This window comes from Haemorhous mexicanus, chromosome 6 (assembly GCF_027477595.1).
Source record: "Haemorhous mexicanus isolate bHaeMex1 chromosome 6, bHaeMex1.pri, whole genome shotgun sequence".
In the NCBI taxonomy this organism is placed as follows: Eukaryota; Metazoa; Chordata; class Aves; order Passeriformes; family Fringillidae; genus Haemorhous; species Haemorhous mexicanus.
In genome coordinates, this window is record NC_082346.1 from 20,531,372 (window position 1) to 20,551,064 (window position 19,693).

General features: G+C 49.4%; 1 protein-coding gene across 2 annotated transcripts in view; it reads right to left on the bottom strand.

Moving 5' to 3' along the window:
* The window catches only part of RASSF7 (Ras association domain family member 7), a 33,833-nt gene that overhangs the window by 9,202 nt on the left and 4,938 nt on the right, over nucleotides 1–19,693 (bottom strand). The window contains exon 1 of one of the 2 annotated variants that reach the window (XM_059849158.1): nucleotides 8,156–8,294. The exons of the other annotated variant lie outside the window; for it this stretch is intronic. The gene's annotated coding sequence lies outside the window, so the exon portion shown is untranslated. Of the gene's footprint in view, nucleotides 1–8,155; nucleotides 8,295–19,693 lie in introns of those variants that run through there. 2 annotated transcript variants of the gene reach the window in all.

Sequence of the window (19,693 nt, forward strand, 5' to 3'; positions counted from 1 at the left end):
ATAAACGACTGAAGCCTCCTGACAACACCTGCAGCGGGTTGGAGGGGATGGGACATGGTCCAGGTTTCCCTCCAGACCACGAACTGTGTCCTGCTGCCTTGGGACCCTCTTTTGGAGTGACATCACCTGCCCTTGGCTGAGCTGTTACAGGGACTGAGCAGCTCTGCTGGGCTTTCCATGCCGTGTCCATCCCAGGACAGAAGGCAATGCCATGGTCAGGGTTGATCGCTGGCCGGTCCCACGCTGAGCACGGATCAGCTATGGCAAGGTTTGATGCCATGGCACATGCCAGGCTGGCAGTTCCCTTGCTGGGCCGAGATGACCATCCACATCTCTGAACAAGCTGTCTGTGCAGGAGTGTCTGGCAACCACGCAGGGTCACTGCCAGCGCAGCTGGGAGCACCAGGCAAAGCCCCAGCCACTTGATGCATGACCCTTTCACCATTCCAGCTTGTGCAGAGGATGCCAGCCCCAGGACCCTGAAGGAACACATCCTCTGGCCTGGTGCAAGGCAGCCAAGAGGGTCACCTACCAAAGATGGCAGGGTCCTGTCCTTCGGCGTGGCAGCCATCAGGGTGCGGCTGGGACACTCGCACAGAGCTCCAAACTGGAGCAGCAGATGGGTTACTTCATCCCAGCACAAAGAGTTGACAGGGGTTAAACAAGCTCAAGAGGTGACAAACAAGTCCTACCAGAGTGGTCACAGCCCAGAGAGGCAGCTCTTCATCCTTCCACCATCACAGGGAGGGCATGCATGTGCTTCTCACACCCCAGGCCTAAGGAAGCCACCAGCCCTTACACAAGGCAGCCACAAGTACCCAGGAGCAAGGAAGCAGCCGGCATGGGGCTCTAATTCACAACCAAGCAGCTTATTTAAGGGAGGCCATAATAGCACCATATCCTCAATTCACCCATCATCCCCCATCCAGCTCCCTACTCTGACATGCTGTGCCTGACAGAAACCCCTAAAAATTGGCAAATTACCAAAACTGGTAATCTAACCTGAAGGTGCACTTTTACCAGAGATGTGGGGATGGACCTGAGCCCAAACACTCCCCAAGGGTCTGCTGCCTTTCAATAGCAAGCAGCTTCTGCTGGGGGCATCCTACAGCACATAATACGCACTTGGCATCAGCAAAGGTTACATCCGTGTTTCAAGGGCTTTTTGCACTAAAGGACATCAAAGGAAAACTATGTCTTGCGGCATTTGCATGCTCGAGAGCTAAAGCATGATTTGAGCCAGAGACCACAGAACACCACCAAAATCTTCTGGCAATCCAAGGGGTCACATGTCCCACACAAGGATCTTTTAGTCTTGCAGGAACTGCCCAAAGAGACAGATTTCTGGAGAGCCATAAGCACCACACCAGCAAACCCCCATTAAGAGAAAAGTAGAGGCTTAGAGATTTTCTGCTCCACTTCCTCCTAAAAATTACAGACCCATGCTAAAATGCCTGGGGAGGCTGGCCAATGTTGAGCAGGGCAGGAAGAGTCAGGTACAAATCCTGCCCAGGGCTGTGACGCAGAATGGGGACGGTCCTCAGGGTGATTGCCTTTGGCAGGGATTTAGGGGAGGGAGGCTCACATCATGACTGGTGTCGAAGACACTACCACATGCCACCCCCACCTGCCAGGATTCCTGGTTTTCAATCCAAGCTTTTGGGTCTGCTACAGCATCAGACACACACGGAAACAGAATAAACAGAAACAGCACTGTGAAGAAGCTGGAAGACCTTTTCTCCCTCTTAGACAAGATTAACATTTGTGGCCATGCCAGGTCAGCATTAGGAATCATATGAAAACATCTAGAATCACAGCCAGTGACATTTTAGGGATGATTACTAGTCAGTCCACCTCATAGATGAGCCACCAACCAAAAGCTCATTATAAATTAAAAGCAGCAAAAACACCCCTCCACCTACTGCACACACTCACATTACAGTGTTTCAGCCTGGAAGCGGAAGGATCATCTTTCACACCTGCACGCATCGTGTTTCTCCCTGGCAGCACTAATGGCTACTGTCCGTGGGGGGAGAGCTGGCAGGGCTGCCTAGGAAAAAGTCTGCCCTAAACATGAAGGTTTGCAAGGGAACCATTGGCAGCACCTGCTATTCCAGTAACCATTACCATCACCCCCAGTCCCACATGTGAAGAGTGACTTCATGAGAGCAGCTGGAAATAAATCCGTAGGTTCTTCCCAAGGGGGAGAAGCAAAATTAGCAACAGTGTGTGGATTAGAGGGGAAAGAGGAAAGGCTTTTGCACTCCCATGCTCTTTTCTTTCTTGTGCAATTGAGTGCACCCCTATGCCATGCCCAGGATGGACCTAGCTTTGCCCCCAGTACAGGGGCAAGACTAGGTCTAGGCATCTTGGGGCTCTAGGCTGATCTAGATTAGGTTCTTCATCTTTAGGGGATGACTCACAATCCAGCTCCTAAAAGGCAAGCTCTGAGGGGTTCTTGCCCAAGCATCCACACAAACACAACCATGGCACTCATATGCCAGCAGGTCCAGAATCTCTGCTGTGTTCATCTTCCACAGCAGTCAGTCAGTCATCAGTGAAAATGCAATGCAATTTGTATTGCCCTGTTATTACACACAGTCCATTCCCCAAATTGGAACACAACTTGTATTTCTCACCACACAAAACACAGGAGGAATCTTGAGAGGCAAGAGCCTGCTCAATCCTTGGAAATACTCCTCCCTAGCCAAGGAAGAGAACTTCCATTTCCCCCACCTTCAAGAGTGAGACCCAACCAATGAGGTCTCTCTTCCAATCCCTCCAGAAGAGCCAGAAAGGACCCACCAAGTGCAGCTTCCTTGAGATGCTCGCCCAGTCCAGCCCAGAGGATGAGATGAGCCTTGACCACCTATAACGCAAGCAGAGACAGACACTCGCCCTGTCTCCTGTCAAATCAATCAAGAATTTCATCCCTGTAGGATTACAGGAAAATTCAGGGGCTGCAGCTGTCCTGTAAGTAGGACCAGGGACATAAAAAAGCCAAATGACCTACAAATATTGTCCTTCCAACCTGCCTTCCAGCCTCCTTTAGAAGTGCTGGGGTCAGCCACCAGCAATCCTCTTTCCATTCCAATTCTCCTCCTACAGGAGAGGGTAATTAACAAATTAGCAAATGCACAACCAGGGATAAACCTTTCAGATTTTATTCTCCATTTCCAGAATAACTTGCAGTTTCCTACCCTGCTTCAGAAAGCAGCCACATGTAAAGGACATACTGCTGGGTGTCCAGAGTAGAGGATGCACAGATGAACACACAGGTGCATGCTGTCATGGATATTTATTTATAACTTTGTAGGATTAAAAAGGATTTTAATGACCCTTCACAGAGAGCTGGATAGGCTCCATTCTCTCACATGCTCAGACACAAAGACAAATAAACAAGAGACTCAGAATGAATCCTGCCTGAAACCTTTGATAAGACCCTTGGGTATTTTACAAGTCTCTGCTTTCACACTACCTGGCACATGACTAATTAGGTGGAGGTGCTATCAATCACTGCCTGAACACACCCATAGACAATAAGCTCTTTAAAGCAGTAAAATCATGGCATATCTCTGGAGAGGCAAGTGCATCTGGGACATCCATCCAGAGGTACAAATCACAGTCCTACAACAAGTGATGGAAATCACAGCTGCACAGCCAACTAATCCCCCAAACTGCCTCGCTGGACTTTTGGCTGAAGGGGTTTTAATGCCAGCAAAGGGCTCCATCTCTTGCTCCATACAGAGTCCAGCACTTAATGATACCCAAAGGATCAAAATGGGATAGGAACATGAGCTGGGGACTGGACCAGCACTCCTGCCTACACAGAGTGGGAGACTCAATAAAATACATTGTTTCTTCTGAAGCATTTATGTGCTTAATCCTCATGCAGCTAATGCTTACACGGGGTCACTTTGGGGAAATAAGTACTTTTGAACTTCCCAGCCCAACTTCTTTATACTCAGCAGGTCATTGAAAAGCCAAATGAATTCAAAGACGACAATATCAAACCAAATGTCTCAGCCCAGGCAATCCTCAAACTGCATTAAGGCAGTCAAAAAAAATACTTGAGAAGGAGTTCTGAGGGACAGCTAGTCCTCGGAATGCAGCATGCAAAGATTCAAAGCCATGCTTCTAGCACCTCCGCTCCTGGGTCCCAATGACGCTTCCCTTCCAGAGTGGGAGAGCAAATGTACTTTTCCAACATATAATGGTGAGTTTGCAAGATTTTTTAAATTCTAGAATGAGCAATAGAAAGGTCTTAAAAACCATACAAAAACACTCCAACAACTACAGGAATCCTTTATGCACAAACACCTATGCAGACACAGCTTTTTTTCCCCCACTGATGGTGGACAAGTGGGAGTGCCTTGGATCACATATGATGTGGTGCAGCCTTGTGCCCAGGCTGGGTTAGCCCTGAGAGGCCCTGCAGAGCCACTCCTTTGGGATGGGACCCCAAGGACTTGACAAGCTGCCCTGAGAAAGTCCTATCCCAAAGGAATCAGGGCAGGGAGAAGAGGAAGGAGACATGACCTCAGAGCAAGCCTGGGAAACACCTAAATTTCTGCAGGCACAAACCATCGAGCAAAGACCTGGGCATACTGGTCAAGAGTCCAGGGAGACCACGAGTTGCTTTCTGACAATTAAGCTGTTCCCCAGAGAAGAGTGTGTGTGTGTTTGTGTTGCAGGAACCAGCCAGCACTGATCACAACATGCAAAGAGGTCCACCCAGCATTCCCACCACAAGTATGTTTGGCTCTTAGCAGAAAGGAGTGCTGACACCTCCAAACATTGCCAGAACTTGGAAAAGAAAATAAAAATTGGCAAGTGAAAACAGTAACCACAAAGCCTCCAAAAAAACGAACACAACCCATCTTTATTCTTATGAAGAGTTGCCTATGGTGTTTATCCAACCTGCTGCACACCACCAGCTGCCTCAGGCAAGCATCCAGAGGCAGAGACCAGCTCCCTGTTGCACACTCACATTTCCTGGGGAAAGCATTGCTCACAGCAGGAATCATTAAACCAGCAAGAACCCTACAAGTGCTCTCCCTGTCAGACAGCTTCAGAACACCATCTGGGTGCCAATGGTTTACCCAGGCTGCAGGAATAACCGGGAGCAAAGGAGAGGCTGCCACTCACTGGGCTTCCCTGCCAACACAGCTACTCCCCTGCAGGATGCTCTAGGTGCCTCCGAAGTACCCACTGTGCTCAGGAGTGCAATGCTAGGTCTAACACCATGGGAGGCTCTGGACCTCAAAGGGCTGTTGAGAGCACTTTGACATTCCACTGTCATGCAGGAGGCGCCTGAGAGGACACAGGAAGGGTTGAGCATGAAGCTCCAGAGATGCAGACCTCCAACAGGTTCCGTGTGCTGTAGCAGGGATAGGAAGCAGCAACAAAAGAAGCCTTCATGGCAATTCAAGAAGCCTTCATGCAATTGTCCTGAAGTTTCCACCTATGTGTTTGGTTAAGAAGTGCTTCAGGTTATTCCCCCCCCTGCCCCATGCCCTGCCTCTTTTTTTTTTTTTTTTCTTTTTAAAGCAACAAGTTATTCTAGATGACTAGCCTGGGGCAGCTGGAAGCACACCAATCCTCAAGAAAGTGCTGACTCCAGCCCATAAAAAGCCAGACAATCAGCCACTTTTAGGAGCTCCTGAACTTGGCATCTGAAAAATTGAAGGACATAAAAATGTTAGCAGTCCTTTGCAACAACAGGATTCTGTTCAAAACCTTCAGTGGAGCCAAGCTTAAGCTTTAATTTGAAAACACAGGTTTGCAAGGGCATAGACAAGTTGCAACAGATGGAAGAACATCCTTTAAAAAGATGCTCTTGAAAACAATGCATACAACACAGAGCTGACACCTCAAGTGTCCCTCACACCTTTATTTAAACTTGGGCACAGAGCAACCCATTGTCAAACAGCACCTGGATTTCTCCCTAGCTCACCACAGCACCCAACCTCACATGACTCCAGAAAATACTCTGCTCTGAAGCCTTGGCACACATATCACTGCCTCCCAGCCAGGAAGGATTAACTCTTTGTCTGGAATTGCTCCCAAAGCATTCCCTCCCCAGCACATGGAGAAACAACAGAACATGGGCGTAGGTAAATTCTGTGCCACCACTGGAGACTTTTCCTATTGAAGATGACATGAACAAGACAGGACAGAGAGATGCTGAAAAACATGGAAAGGACGATCCAGTGTGGACCATGCAGATGCACTTGAGCAATATTTTCCCCGCAGCACGTGGCAACAGTGAAGGCAACCACAGGACACATCTCCACTATGGAGGTGGACAACACACACGTGTTGCCAGATTAGTGCTTAGGTCTGCCTCTTTAAGACCTGGGTAAAACTAATTTCCATGTCTCTCTCACACATTTGCAAAGAGTTTTATATTTTAGAGCAACCAGCATGCCCTTGCTGGGAAATAGTGCAGGACCCTGGGAATTGCAGTGCTCGATGCTGTGAGTGCTGGGCACCCGCAGGTGCTGCAAGCAGCACTCCCTGGCCTCTCAACTTGTACCACACGGTGGAAGAAAGGCTTCGGGGAGATGTGCACACTTGTGGCAGCTTCTGGATTTCCATGCCATTTCTTTTGAGAGGGCATGGGGAAGCCAGCAGAGATATGTGGAGAGGGAGTCCAGGCATCGTGCTTAGGCTCCCCCAGCAGATAACTGGGATGTGGGAGGATTCCTGGCATTCCAACGGCATCAACAGAAGGTAAGAACATCCCCCCTACCCCACAGCCCCTTCCCGAGAAGACACCACCGGCACTGCCTGATAAGGAAAACAAGCAGCGTTTGGAAGACGCTTCCCACTCCTACCCACTGCAGATACAGCCTGTGCTCACGGTTTGCTCTCGTCTCCCTAAGGAGAGCTGCAATTCCTGCCTCATGAGGAGTCAGCTCCCCGCAGAGCTGCCCCTCGAGGTGAGCTGACAGGTGTGTGTGCAGCACCGCTGCCCCACTCCGGCAGGCGCCAGGGCCCCACCATTTGACAGCGGAGCTCTGGCGTTCGTGCCCCCACACGCTGCCGGGGCCCGGTGCCTGCCTGGCAAGTCCCGGCAGAGCCGTTAGCACCGGCATCCCGGGGAGCTGGCCCCGGCTCACGGCGAGGAGCAGCCGAAGCTCCCGTCTCGCCTCCTTCGACCATTTCTCACTGGTTTCCGCCTCATTTCTCCTGAAACAGCCATTCCAAGGGGAGTGCCATGGGCTGTGCCTGAGGCAGCCACTCGGAGGAGGCGCACGGCTGTGACCCTTTCTTTTGTCCAGCACCCTCGAACCCACGTTTGGGTTTTTAACCTGCAATTACAAAGTGCTGTTGCAGGGCAGGGAAAAAAAACCGGGAGAGGAGCTCGGTGTCCCGTTCCCCCCTCCTCCTCCCCGCAGCAGGCCACAAGTGGAGTTACGAAACAACCTGCCAACCTGCCGGCAGAGTTCACGGAAGGCATCAGAAGTATGCGGCTGGAGCCTGGCTCTTATCGAGGAATTTAAGCCCTCTCCTCGGGGAGACGGAGACGTCTCTGAAGGGAGAAAGGACGGGAGGTTTTGCCCCAAGGATGCGAGGGAAGGAGGCTCCTGGCACGGCCATCTGAGACCCCCACGCCGCCTCGGCTCCTCCGCTGGGGGCTCTGCCAGCGGGGCCCGGCTGCACCGTGCTGGCGGCCGGAGCTGCTGGGAGTGCCTCGGGCAGGCGGGAGGCAAAGCCACCCGGTCGCTTGACCAACCGGGACACGACAGGGGCGGCACCGGGCAGGTGGCAGCGGGGTTCGGGGTCTCGCCAGTGCCGAACGCCGCCCCCAGTCACACCAAGCCAGGCTCTCCTTACGGGATCCGGGGTTACTGTGGCGCCCTGCCCCACGCCAGCTGCTCGCCGCCCCTGCCCCACTTTGCAGCCCCGTGGGGCTGTCCCCCGCCCCGGCGGGCCCTGCCAGGCGGGCGAGGCGCCGGCTGCCCCCGGGGACGGCTCTCTCCGCGGACACCCGGGGACACCCGGGGACAGCGGCCCCGCCTCAGCCGCAGCCCCCCTGCTCGGGGCCGCTCCCGCGGTACCGGCCCGGCTGCGGCAGGGCAGGGCCGCGCCCGGTGCTGCAAGGCAGCGGCAGCCACTGCCCGGCCCCGCCGCGCCCGTGCGCACTCACCTGCCGCCGGCCCGGCCACGGCGGCGCGGCCGCGGCTCCGGCTCCTCTCCTGGGCGGCGGTAGCGGCTCCGGCCGCTCCGCTCCTCTCCCCTCCGCTCCGCAGCGCGGAGCCGCGCCGGCCCCAGCCCCGCCCTCCGCGCCCCGCCCAGCCGGCCCCGCCCCGCCAGGTGAGCGCCGCCCCCGCCAGGTGAGCCCCGCCCCACACACGAAACTCCCCCGCATCACCTCGGCTGCTTAAAAAAAAAGTCTGAAATTCTCCTTAAAAAAACATAAAAATCTGAAATCCATTTAAAACCTACCCCAACAACCTTAAAATCTTCTCTTTAAAAAAAGTCATAAAATCTCTCTAAAAAAACCAATAGATTAAAATTCTCCTTTTAAAATAAAGCCTTAAATTCTCCTTTTTGTTTTTTTAAGAACTCATAAATTCTACATTTTTCCCTGAAGTCTTCAACTCTCAAATAAAAATAAAACTATTTAAAAAAAACTTTTAAAAAGTATTGAATTCTCCTTTTATTTCAAAAGGTTATTAATTTATCTTTTAAAAAAATCTGAAAACATTATGATGCTTTTTAAAAGAAGACTTAAAATCTCCTTTCCTAAAAAAAACCCAAGAAAACCACCCTGTACTTCCCTGTCCCTTACTCCTGGCTCTGTGGGGCCGTATGGGTGGGCTCATTCCTGCCTGGAAGTGCTCAGCCTGTCCGACAGCAGGGCCCAGACGTCCACCTGCCCCAGCAGGTCCCTGGGTAGAACAGAGAAAACAACCCCTTTTCAGAGAGAAGAGCTTGCACTGGTGCACAAGGAGGGTGAAGCCCTCGAGCCCCATGCCCTTCAGCTGGACGAGGGCTTAGAACGCCCTAAACCCGCAGAGAGATGACAGCAGGGAGACAGGTTCAGCCGGTTTTGGAAGAAGCAGGTGTCTGCTGCCATGCTGGAGGCTTTGGAAACTTCTCACCTCCTCTCTCCGCCAGCTTTTCCCATCCTTACTCTCAAAAAACCCACCTGAAAGCTCCCCCCACCCTGCATGCCAGTGTCCTTCCTCCATGGTCCCCCAAGCAATGGGGATGGCTGTGATGGCATCAGAATCCCATCCTCGAGGTCTCTGCTGGTGCAGGTGCTCCAGCAAGGCCTGTGCTGTTGCAACCCCAGTGCCGGACACACAGTTACCTTTGTATTTCTTTATCCAGAGTGTTTTGTGAAATGTGCCATTACTCACAAGAAAGGATAACCCACCAGTCACCCTGGATCCCAAGGTGACTGCTCCAAAACAGAGCTCAGGTTTGCTGCTCCAGCATGAAATGTGTGTCAGTTTTAACATATGGTTAAATCCCCATCTCAGGCGGGCCTTATGATATCCTTATCTAGGATTTATGATATCTTTAACTACTCCTTTCTCCACATGGAAGCTGCTGGCATTAGGAGGTGATGCAACATGCAAGTCCGTAGCTGTCACTCGGCAGCTTTAATTGGATTTTTAAATGAAGTTTTCTGTTGTTCTGACATATTCCTCATAATTAGGATCTCCTAAAATCAGATAGTACATCTGGTGCTCCGTAACACAGGCCATGCCCTGGAGACCTTACAGCACAGGAGGAACAAAGATCTATAAAAGAAAACAACAAAGGCTGTTCTCAGGAGATACATATCTTATTTAATAGGTTGGACAGTCTTCTGAGATCCCAATCGGATACAAGCTGAGCAGAGGCTCATTTGCCACTAGCAAGGATGGTTGCCTTCCTTTTAAGAAAAGATTTTGAGTTTTAAATCTTTCTACCTTAAGTAGGTTGTAAAAAGATTGGAAATTTCTTTTCACTTGTAAAATTATTACTGTGAAAAATAAATAAACTGACTCTGTCTCGCTGTCTTCATGATCCCTTGATTCCTCATCCTATGAAGAGATCTCCACACCTTCCATCAATTAAGATGGATAAAAATGTCCAACGTTTAGTTTCACACTGGTGAGTTTGCCAGATTGGCTCATGGACCATCTTCTCCAGCCTTAGCTCTGTCCCAGATTTATTCTTAAAGCTCCTGTGGTGCTGAGGCCATGTTCAGGGAATAGTGACAGAGCTGTGCCCACTGGTTCCATGCTGGGATTGCTACAGGTGTACCTAAGAGTTTTGAAAAGTCGTGTCCTCATCATACACTGAGCAGCCAGGCTGCTTTAGGGAGGAGAGCAATGCTGTCTCAGCATCCTGAGCAGTTGAATCATCACCAAGCAGGTCCTTTGGTCTCTCCAGCAGCAGATGAGATAGTAATCCGATCTGAGTTTCCCCAAAGGAGATGATGCTGTCTCACTGCTCTGCTCAGGAGCACAAGTGTCCTGGTTCTGAGGCTTCTTAAGATACAGAAAATGTTTGCACAAAATCCCCTCCTGAGTACAGACGTACAGTGGCTGAGCAGCAGGTCACCAGCTACAGCCTCTCTTAGCAGAGCACATCTTCCCTGGGACAGCCACCCAAGCCCAGTGTTAGTCTGTGCTACAGTCCATGGTCAGCCTGGGGCATGAGAGGGAAATGGGTATTTGAGGCACCCAAATCTGCAGAGCTGTTGGGTTTTGGCTTTTGGCACAAGCCCAAAACCCTCTGAGCTGTGATTGGGAGGGAAAAGTAGAGGAAAGTTTCTTTTCCAGGCCTATTTCTAAAAGGAAAGAGTGGGAAGCCAGATTTTCAGAGGTGCCCCATATCCCCTACTCCCCCCAGGAGCTAGAGGTGGTCAGCATCATGGCTGTCAAACCTTCCTGCCTGCTTTCCTCTCCTTCTCCCCTTGCCATGGACTCCTTGAGGCCTTGGGAGTGTTCCTCCAGATCCTGCAAGCCTCAGGAAAATTGTCAGTCACTATCCCTTCCTGACACAGCTACAACATTTCATGTGCCTCAGAGAAATTACCCAGTGCATCTCTTGCCTGGCTGAGCACACAGAAGGACACGTTTCCCCCAGAACATGAGCTTCCCTCCCAAACAAAGACAATCACCCCCGAAATTTCCAGGAAAGCCCTAGCACCAGGAGAGAAAAGTGGCCAATACCAGAGGGCATGTTGACTTTCTCTTCCAGCAGACACCCTCTACTTCAAAAGCTGTAATCCAAGGCTAGGAGTGAGGATCTCTCTCAATAACATGTATAAATAATACATATAATTACATCTATAAAAATATTTATATATATATATGTATATATATACACACAAGAGTACTGCCTTCTGTTGCTCAACATACATTTGTAGCAGGGTTACAAAGTGCCCATTGACCCTTGCAGTACTTTTAGGGCTTTTGGAATGTTTGGAGGGTATTAAGTTTTTCCAGGTTTCTTTGGAAGATTTTGAACTCACCATATATTTTCTGGCAAGGGTTTTATTTTGTGACCATATACTGTTTTAGTGAGAGACAGAAGATGCTGCCTCAAGTGTAACAAAAGGGCTTCTCTGGAAGAATTTTTTCCTCTGTTTCTAGGACAACAAGAGACATAAGAAAGAAAAGATCCTGCAGCATCACAGGAAAGCCAAATTGGGGCTTGGCACTGCAGAGCCCTGCAGCTGACTGCCAGGGTACTACAGACTGCATCCCCTCATTTCCACCCACAACCCTGCTTGGGCCCGGGCTTGCAGGAAGGAGAGCTCTTGGTCTGCTGGGTAGATGAGCTGTTGTCCTTCAAGGGCAGGCCTTCTGGCCTCTGAAATGTGATGTATTTCCTGCCCTCCTGCTTTATTCAGTATTCCTTCCTTCTGCTTCTGCAGCAAGCCTGGAAAAGCTGCTGGGCACTTGTCTCCTGTGGCTGCAAGGAATGGGGATGCTCAGGAGCATCCTGTAGGATTGCAGTCCAAATCAGTAAACTTTTTGGCTTCACTGGTCTGATATCTTTGGATTGCCCTGTGTAGGCACACAGCCCTTCCCCAAAAGCACTGACAGCCACTGCAAGGTCTGCACATGCCTCTCTGCTTTCCATGCCTCTGGTGGTGGGAGCTGTGAAGGGAGACCTGCAAAGGTCTCATGAAAAGTGGTGCCCAGCACACTCACAGTACAAGATGAATATAAAACCCATGATAGAGTCAGAGCCAAAAATTCCAGGTCTCTACATCCTCCAGAAGTCTGCATTGCCTGGTCTTTGCTAGAATGGCTGTTGCAAAAGGTCCAAAAATGCAAAATCTACCTTCAAAGTGGAAGCGAATAACTCACAGTGAGGAGGAGGGCTCTTACATATCCCTTTTGCAATAAAAAGTAGGAAAAAAAAAAGTGATCTAGTTAGGTTGGAGCTCCTGCATTCCCATTCAGCAACCCCAGGGGAGAGCACGGCTAGATCATTACAACTTCATTGCCATTCCTCACTTCAAACAGTAAGTTGAGCTGTGTGACACTGGGAGCAGGGGAGGAAAAAAACAGCTGAAACAATGGTGGATGGAAGTGAGAGAGAGAAAATGGATGGGAGAAACAGAAAGGGGAAAAGGCAACAGTAGCAGGAGAAGAAAAGATGCCCAGGGCACATCTCACAAGGTTTTGTTTCCTGTCCAGGTGCTGGGCAGAAGACCTGCTTTTCACCTAGGAAATAGCCTCATTAATTATGGCTGTTGAGTATGGGAATGCAACAGCTCTTTGCCATTCTGCTGCTCGGGTAGCCTGTGACCCGAGCCGTTCAGGTTTCCCAAGCATTTAGCAGTGTGGTCATGCTAATTTAGTTCGGTTTTTCAAAGGCTTGTGAGGAAAAGTCCTCTTCTTCCCAGAGGCATTGAAAGTTTTGACCTCCTGACCCTCCCTTTTACTAGGAGGTTCAAAAGCAGCATTGCAGCTGTTAAAGTTTTTCTTCATGCCTCAGTGATTCTCTGATGGGGGACCAAGCTGGTGTTTATCTAGGCTTGACCTCTCTTCTTTGAGCCCGGAGATGTCTCTTTCGTTCAGTGCTACAGGCAGGGCAATGCTGGAAACCTCCCTGCCTTGCCATTCACTCCCTCCCTGTGTGCAAACGCACCAGTGCCCATTACTGATCCATCCCCCACCAGGAGCTGGGGTTCCCGGCACTGATCCCATTTGTCCATCACACTGCAGATTCATTTACATTTAATCCACCATGACTTGTCTATGAAACACGACCCTCCTCCTGCTCTGATGCTAGAACCCATTTGGCTTCCAAAAGTCAACTGCTGGTTTCAGGGGAAGAAAAAAATCCCCCTTCCCAACAGGCTGGCCTGGCATGGACCTTTGGTGTCATCCTCCCCTCCACTGCCAAGGCTCATTATTTGCAGGGGACATCCTCCCCTTAATTTACATCTTTGTCCCCACATCTAGGGTGACAGGCTCCTCAAGGGCCAAGATCCATCAAGGCACTTAAGCACAGGTTTAACATCAAGCATCTTATTTCAGGATGTCGCTCACATCCCTTAGCTGAGACACTGGAGAGAGATGGCCTGATTTGTAACTGTTGTGTCCTGGATATTTACTCACAGCAGCCCCATTTTCAAGCCAGGGCAGGGTAGCTTCTGCTTTAGCACAGGTCTCACCAGCTCATCTCAGTGCTGAAGCATTAGGTTAGGATGCAAAGTGAGGTGAGAGAAGGCAGGAGAAGAAAGATCTCTGAACTACTAGTCCCTGGAGCTGTGGGATTAACCACATTCACACCGACAGGTTAGGGTCATTAACGTAGTCATTAAAAAAAGGGAGAGTCCTACTGTGAATAATGGCAGGTGCTTTGCACACTGGCAGGTGCCTGGTCCCTGTGGTGGAGGCTTGAAGGTGATGAGATAGTGATGAGTGTGAGACATCTCCAAGGCAAGAGCAACATTCACCCGCTTTACATCTCTCCTGCCATCTGAAAATGGTGGCAAGCATGGGAACGTGCACGGATGAAGGACTGAACTACCCTGGATCGTGCCCCCAGTGCCCACGTTGCAGAGCACTCCGCTGAAAGGTGCTTCTGGTCAAAGCTGGGATAGGGGCCTGCACTCTGGGCTCCTGCACCCATGCTCAGTTATTACCTCTTTAGGTGAGCTCAGCTTCCTGAGCTGCAGAATTGGGATAATGTTTACTTTGCTTCCAGGGGTGTGGATGAATAATTAATTAATGTTTATGAAATGCTTTCAGATCCCTGAACAAGAGGGGTGAGATAAGCAGAAAGGGTTCATGAGGTAGGTGGGAAGCGTTACGATGAATTATTGCGATTCAAAGGTAAATTACTGTTATTGCTGCCTAATAAGCAGACACAGCCATTAGCCTCGGACAATCTGATTTCTAACTCTGTTAGTTCCTTTTCCCCTCCTTCTTCCCAACAAAAAAAGTAGTTTCATCTTTGCTACTCACACCCAGTTGAAGTTGTCTATAATAACCTGATAAATCATGTGAGGCTGACCTGGGTGCTTGTGGATGAGACCTGCAGCAGGACAGCTCACACCACTGCCACGAGCTCCTCACCTCCTTTAGCATCTGGAGGAGGGAGACCACTCTTCCTTTGCAATGGGGAGCATCCCCAGATCAGTCTCCCATCCAGCTTCAAGCAGCAAACTTGGTGTGTGAGCTCCAAAGCTTGTGGCAGGTCAGGAGGTGAGGGTGTCTAGAGGTGATCCCATCACTCACAGTCACCACCCCTCAAGTGAGCTGGGAAACGTCTTTGTGCACACCTCTAGCCCAGCCTTTGCTTGGAAAGGCTTAAATCCCAGGAAGGGCCTTGCACTGGTGATAGGTAGGGGGCTCAGGGGCAGTGACATGGTGGGCAGGCACACAGGAGCTCGGAGCTGTTCTAAGCTGAGCTGCAAACAGTCCTCAGGCAGTTTGGCCATTTTTGCCTGGAAACCAAAGCAAACCTGACCTGTTTTAAAGCAGTGTGAGTAATGTGAATCCCGGGCTGGTGTGAGCAGGTTTTTCTGGTTCTTGCTCCAGCTATTCCCCCTCCTTCCCTGTCTGGGCTCCCAGTTTCGAGCTGGGAGGGCACCTGAGCCTGGCACAGCTTCCACCCTTTAGGACACCTTTTCCTGCTCTCTACCTGTGCCATTCCCATTGGCCCCAAATTGCTTTTCCAACACCATGCCTCAGAAGCCACCTGCCAGGTTTGTGCTCTCAGAATTCCCCCCATTACACAGCCAGCCCCATATCTTCTGCCTCACAGCCCTCTCACAGCACCAGCACTGGAGGTTCTCTCCCACGCCTCACTTTGCTGGTGCCAGGTGTCAGAGCAGAGCACAGTCTTGCACCAGCTCTGTGCCTTGCTGGTACCCAAGTGGGGACCTTGGGCAGAAATAAGGAGAGTCCCGAGCCTGGATTGCTTTTGGTACTGACTTGGACATCCAAGGCCACCTCTACACATAAGCTTGTAAAGTACAAGCAAGCTTTCTAGTTTCTAATTGTCCTTTTTATACTCAAAACCTTTCTTTTAAAAATTTTTTTTCCCTACCAGGAAGACTAGGGTTATGTAAGAAGACCCCAGTTCAGTAAGATAATTACCCCTGAGCTGGAACCCGACACTGAAGACTTAAACCTCTGCAGGATTTAAGCCTGAGTTTCAGTCCTGTTGAGTCAAAGGTCTTTGGAGAACAGGACTGAAGGCCTAAAATTATTCCAGTTCCCCGGTGCCTCCCTGGAAATCCCAGTCTGGTGGGAAGGCAGCTGTCTCTTTTATAGTACAATGAAGATAACAATAGTTATCCTTAGTTGATCAAGTCTTAACTGGGTCCTATATGCACCTGAAACATACAAATAATACCTAAACAAAGAAGAACAGAGGTTTTATTTTTTTGTTTTGTTTTCCACTTTGACAAAATTTTGCAGTCTTTATTTTAATTTTAAAGATAAATTGCTATCATTTCCAAGGGACTGATTTCTTATTAGCTATTGATTTTACATGAAGATGTTATTTGTCAGGATATTTATCTGCTCTCCATGTCCAGAGTACTCCAGTAGCATAGGCAATGTCAACTGGAATTGGTTTGGAGAGATAAATAGAAAATAGATTTTATAACCTACCCTGCTAAGAATAAATAGAGCCCAATACTCTACAAAGTATCACTTAACTCAGGTTTTCCTAGTAACTACATAAATCATGCAAAGTCGCTTTTCCATTTGTATGTTAGTGGCATGCCTGAAACAGAAATATCATCCAACAGATGCACATTCAGCGTGTATCTTCCTTTCCATTGGAAAGTCAGTAAATTGCCTTTTGCTTCCATAATGCTGAGCTCCTGGCAATTTTTGAGCATAGCCGTACTCAGCACACAGCAGGCAGCTCTAATAACAGGAGACCTAAGCAAAAAGGAGGATTTAGACTGCCCTTGCTCACTGAGCTCTTCCACCTCTTAATAGTCAATACTTGCCTTCAGGCTGTGGGTTACTTAGAGAAGCCAGGCCAGCCCTGTACCAGCGAGGCTTTGCAAAGGGCTGCTCATCTCCTGCAGTGTGTGAGCCAGCACAGCCCAAAACACTCACAACAACCCCGAGGGGGACATGTCACAGCACATGTAGTTCCCTCCAAACAGTACTCTGGCAAGTCCTGTTTTCCTACCAAGCATCCCCCTTTTCCCCCCAGGCATGGGAAATATGCCTGGCTGCCATTCAGAGTGGGAAACAACTGAAAAGCCAGAAACTTTAGACGGGATGAAGTCTGGACTGTGTGGCCCTCGACAAGTGGGAGTTTTAGAAAACACCACCTTTGTGAAACCAGAGAGAGAAAACAACACAGAGGCTGGCATGGGCAATGAAATATGTATGTACCTAGGACCTCATCCAGCCCTCTCCCGCCACTGCACCTCTCAGCTTTGCATTCAAGGGGCACTGGATCTCATCCAAAAACGATGCAGGGGAACAAATGTAGCCCTGGCAACCCCACCGAGGGCAGGGAGGAACAAAGAGGACCCCTGGGCTGAATTTGTTTCTATTTTTAATCCTTATCTTTACCCATCACCCCCATGCATAGAAAGAGGCTTCTCAGCTGTATAGATTTGCATTGCTATGGGAGTTTGAAGTGATAAAACATTTGGCCTGCCTATTCAGAAGCAATTAGTGATTCAAAGCAGCCTGAGACATCTTAAAGGGGCCTGGTTTTTCAAGAGACAGGTGCTCTGAGCTGACTTCAGGGGAAAACAAAGTTTTTAGACAAAAAGAAGTCACTGGCTGCTTGAAAATGCAATTCCTTCAAGACTTAGTAATTAAAAATAAATATTGCACAGAAAATTCCAGATTAGGCTGGTAAAATCTGGGAGGAGGTGGGGATATAGGCCTGATTTATAGTGCTGGTAGAAGTAATGTCAATGTATCTATTGAACACATATAATTTATATTTTTATGTTATGGGTTTCCCCTCCACCACCATGACTAATGCAGGCAGAGCCATCTCCCACTAAGGCTGGCATCCCAGCATCCCTGTCCCAACAGCATCAGCATCCAGACAGAATTTCTCACCCATATCTCCTAACAAGAGAGGAGGTATTTTTTTTTTGAGCATTGCTGCCCTTAGACCTTTACATCTACCTTGGCAAAAGGGCAGCTTACAAGCCTTTAATCTGACTGCAGTGACTAGCACATCCTGCCACTGTTGCAGGGCAAACTGAGGAAAGGAATGAGACCTGCAGCACAGCCCATGCTGTTACAGGCTCTGGCAGGATGAGAAGCCCTGGAAAGGCAGCATGGGGATGACTAGCTCTCAAGGTCCCGGGGAAAATCTTGGAAAACCCATGCTAAGGGCAAGATTGCCCATGGAGAGACATCAGGGCAGGACAAGTTGGTATACAAACATCCAGAGAAGAAAGCATTCACTCTCTCTGGAAGGAGCTGTCCTGTGGTGTCCTCCCCGTGCAACTCTTTTTCTCCCTTTATCACCATGAGACAGAGTTTCCTGCAGCAGGCAACTGAGAGAAAATTGAGGTTTTTGCTTTGTGCTGTGGAGGCTCCAGCTTCTCTCCATCCCCATGCTATCAAGTTATGCTGACACAACCGCTGAATTGCTGGGCTCAGGAGAAAAAAGAGAGGAGGAAGAGATCTCTAACTTCCATCCGGAGGCGTCTTCTCCTCCCCACTGTACTGTGTACAGCACCTGGACTCCCTGCAAAACCATCCCAGTCAGCCAAAGTCGTTTCCACTACACGTGCCACGTTGCCCGGGGGCTGCTGCTGGGGCTTTGCCAGGCAGAGAACAGCACAAGAAAACTGCAGGGAAGGCTAGAGCTGAGTTTAAAAAAAAAAAAGAAAAAAAAAGGAAAGGATTTCTTCCAGAGAGCACTTGAAAGCTAACAGGCCAGGGGACCACAGCTCTCAGGGGATGCGTTTTAAAGCGTTTTAAACTGTTTTTTAATCTGAGAGCAGATATATCCATCACCATCTCTAACATCTGTCTGGCAAGCTGCATGGGTGGGGGCAATAATCTCCCAGGCTGTTACATGCAGAGTAACTAAGGGAGAAGCCAGGCAGCAGATACATTCAGCAGCCCTCAGGGACTTCCAAGGCAAAGCACTGGTTGTAAGCAGGTGCTGCTCGGTCCCAGCAAGTGATGGAGGAACACGCAGGTGGTGCAGATATGTCCCTCTTCCCATAGTACTGCGGGAATCCAATGCTCTTTGGGGAAAAAAATACCCTGCCCTACATGCAGCTCTGCAGGGCTTAGAAAGCATCTCAGCTGCTCAGCTCCAGGGCTGGCTCAGTGCAGTTCAACACGAGTCTCCTGCTGAGATCAGGGCCTGTGGCACGCACTCGCACACTTATGGGGACATCTCAACCCCAGCAGCTTTCAGGCTGGAGAGCAGTAATAAAAGGAGAGACAAAAAATACTTCTTCATATTTCCCAAACAGGAAACAAAACTCCCAGATGCAGCTTAAATGTAAAATAAACAGCATGCAGATATCAACCTGCATCTTCAGGCACCTTTATGTCCTCATGCAACTGATCCCGACTGGACTGATTTTTGCCCAAGCTACAAAGCATCAAAAGTGTGAATTGCAATCACTTTTCCCGGTCCCAGGCTGTTAAACCTGCACTTCTCTGATCATGAAGAAATCACTTGGCCAAAACAAGGGGCCAGATCTGCAAACCTATTCCAGGTGCTCTTCAGAGCATGCTACACCTGCTAGAATAACCTAGATTTAGGGCAAGGTCATAAGCACAAGTGGAATGCAAAAAGCAGCAGCAAGGAAGGAACCACAGGTATTGTGGAAGAGGCCCAAGACACCTGTCTGGGGCTAAGCCTGGAAGGTCTATCAGCCTTCATGGCATCTGCTGTGTTTCTTGTCTCCTCAACAGTAGCTGTTTGTGTGGATATCTCACTTTTCTTAGCACATACACATGCATCATCAGGTTTGAACTCCCACTGTTGCAAAGACATGTTAGAGATGTGACCCTGAAATGCTGGAAAGGTTCAGAAAGCAAAGTGCACTCCCAATTTACTTATTAAATCTTAAACCTTGGGGCTGTGCTGCTTTTTGAGTTGGCAAAATGGTGTGGGACAAAGAGACTACTAAAATGCCAGAGGTTATCCCCCTGAATTAGGTGTCAGAGAGGATAATGGCAGCTACAGGAAAGACTTTCCTGGATCTCATAGGACCCTCAAGACCATACAGCAACCACCTGGAAAAATG